General features: G+C 57.6%; 1 protein-coding gene across 3 annotated transcripts in view; it reads right to left on the reverse strand.

The window, feature by feature from the left end:
* The window catches only part of PRMT9 (protein arginine methyltransferase 9), a 28,482-nt gene extending 25,911 nt beyond the window's left edge, over positions 1 to 2,571 (reverse strand). The window contains exons 1-2 of one of the 3 annotated variants that reach the window (XM_019534446.1): positions 2,468 to 2,571; positions 2,128 to 2,205 (exon numbers count right to left, since the gene is read on the reverse strand). The gene's annotated coding sequence lies outside the window, so the exon portion shown is untranslated. Of the gene's footprint in view, positions 1 to 405; positions 446 to 2,127; positions 2,352 to 2,467 lie in introns of those variants that run through there. The other 2 variants (XM_019534447.1, XM_019534448.1) reach the window with 2 other exon arrangements.
* Between the last annotated feature and the right edge of the window lie 92 nt (positions 2,572 to 2,663).

The raw sequence follows: 2,663 nt of genomic DNA on the forward strand, positions 1-2,663 counted from the left end.
TTCTTGGTGGGGGGTGAGCAGGGCTGCACTCAGGATGGGCAGCAGCACTGGGAGAGGGCTCAGGAGGGGGTGGGGGGGACTGTAGTCCCCCAGTCCCCATCCCCCCCAGGAAGAGCCCAACACCACCCTGGCCCAACACACCCACCAGGAAGAGCCCGGTGCTGCCCTAGCTTGCAGCAACAGCCCACCCTGTGCACAGATCCAGTGGCACCCCCTACACCCATGCCTCCTGGGGTGCATGCAGCAGCAGGAGCTGCTCCCTCTGCACTCCCCGGATGAGCCACTTGCAGCTCCGTCCCATGCCTACCCTACCCCGGTTGAGCAGTGCCTGCACCTGCCCCACTGCCTCCCTCACTGCAGGGGCCTCTATCTGCCCCCCCACGCCCTTTCCCTCACAAGACTTACCAGCCAGACTCAACTGCTTTTCATGCTGCCAGGCTGTGCTCCTGAGTGCCTGTGTGCTGTGCTGCAGCTGTGCATGCACAGGGCATTTATCAGTCATATCAGCCAAAAAAAGCTGATTGCCAATACAATCCATTTTCCTTATATCAGTGCTCATCTGGTACGGGAATGATGAATCTGCACCTCTACTGGTAATTATAAACAGATACATTTGCAAAACTTCAGCTTACAAGTTGCAGGCTGCCTGATACAATTCACAAGGCAAAGAAGACTCCCCTGCTCAAGCAACACCAAGTGGTGACACCTTACGGTAATTCACATCTACAAGCAATAAGTTACAGTGTTCTTTTTCATAACCACCCAGGGTTAAAATATAAGAACTTGACAAATCATGTCAAAATACAGGGATTCTACACACCTGAAGTCTCTGGGTGCAAACAAGCATTTGTAGCACTCAGCTCAGGTTTAGGTGGCTTACGGTAGGCCTGAGCTGGGATCCCACATGTGCAAATGTTTGGTACTGGCTGGGTGCAAACAGCTGCAGGTAAGTAAGTTGGAGGCTAGGGAGGTTTGGGAGGATGTGTTCAGTATAAGGGATAGAGGGAAATAGCCCTGTCAGAAGGGGTGGGGTTAAAGCAGGACAGCTGTGGTCGGCTGAATTAACTCCTTCTAGAACAAGTTAACCACAAGTGGATCTAAACTAGGGTTACCATATGTCCCAGTTTTCCTGGACATGTCTTCTTTTTGGGTCCTCCCATCTGTGTCTGGGCAGTTTTGTAAAATATCAGGAAGTGTCTGGGCTTTTGCTCTGCCTCTGCCCCAGCAAGGAGTTGCCTGGGGATGGGGGCAGCAAGGGAAGGTGACTGGAGGCAGGGCATTAGATCCTGTATGCACAAGCTGGGCAGCTGCAAGTGCTGGGGCTGCAGCAGGGTGGGGGAAGGAGGTGAGGGGCATTGGTAGGGCTGGGGGAGACAAGAGGCTATGGCTCAGGAGTGAGGAATATCAGCAGGGCCAGGTGGGCTGTGGGTTGGGAGTGACAGTACCGGCACCGTCTGGGGGGCAGGGTACTGAGGATTAGGAGCGAGGGTGATCAGCAGGGCTGGGGGTGACAGCAGCACTGTGGCTTGCGAGTGACAACAGGACATGGGCATATGTCACTGCTCCCATCCCATCATATACCCCTTCCCTCTTTTCCCCCCACAGGTGTTCTCTTCTTTGAAACTGAAAATACAGTGACCCTAATCTGAACTGACTCTCAATGGGCCACATCACTTCTAGGGTGATCCAAGCCCCATGTATGCCAGGAGACTGCCCTAACCTTAGCCACGAATGCTGCATACCCCTGGAGGCTGGGGGGGCATCGCAAAGCTCCCACAAATGGCAGCAGCACTGTTGGCAGCGGGAGCATGGCAGAGGCAAGTAGGGAGCTGCTGCAGGGCTATCGGCAACGGCAGGTTGAGGTGGTGGCAAGCACCGACCAGTGGTTGGCAACCACCTGCAAACACCATGAGCAGCAATCGCGGACCGCCTGCAGAGCCCACCGGCAGTGTTGGCAGCAAGGAGGGGGGATGGTGAGTGGCGACCGCCCATGAGTACCACCTTTTCGCAGGGGAGCACCACCACACATAGGGGGTGCATGTGCACCTGTGTGCACCCCCTATGTGTCGCCAATGACCTCAGCTACAGCCACTAAAGCATAGCAATAGGACACCCCCTGTCACTTGCCTTCTGGCGACCACTGCTCCAGGCTTCACCTCCGCATGCCGCTGCAGCCCCCACACACCTGGGTTTTCACACGAGGCGCTGGAAGGAACAAGAAACGGCAGGTGAGGAGCAGGGATGCACCCCCCGGTTACTGCACAGAGTAAAAAGCGCCGCAGCTGTACCCTCCGCCAGCAGCGCCGGGCCTGGCCCGGGAGAAGCTGCAAGGCTGGAACCTCCACGGCCCGGGGCACGCGCGGGACAGCGCAGTGACGACGCGCGATGACGTCAGAGATCTCTCGGGCAAGGTGGGAATGGAAGGGGGGGCGGGAATCGAAGGCTGTTCCCGACGGAGCCTCGTCACCTCGGCACTGCCTTCCCGGCCGCCGTCGTTCACCCCCCGCACAGGGCGGAAGCAGCAGCTGGGGGCCGCCATCTTAGTTCCGGAAGGAACCTTACAGCCTCACAGCACGGCCTGCGAAGCCGCGTTCCCCACTGAGCATGCGCCGCGAGCGGGAGGAGAGGGAGTTTCTTCGAGTGGGCGGGGATTGGCTTGTGGG

Source organism: Crocodylus porosus, unplaced genomic scaffold (assembly GCF_001723895.1).
Source record: "Crocodylus porosus isolate Cpor-Errol unplaced genomic scaffold, CroPor_comp1, whole genome shotgun sequence".
Lineage (NCBI taxonomy): Eukaryota > Metazoa > Chordata > Crocodylia > Crocodylidae > Crocodylus > Crocodylus porosus.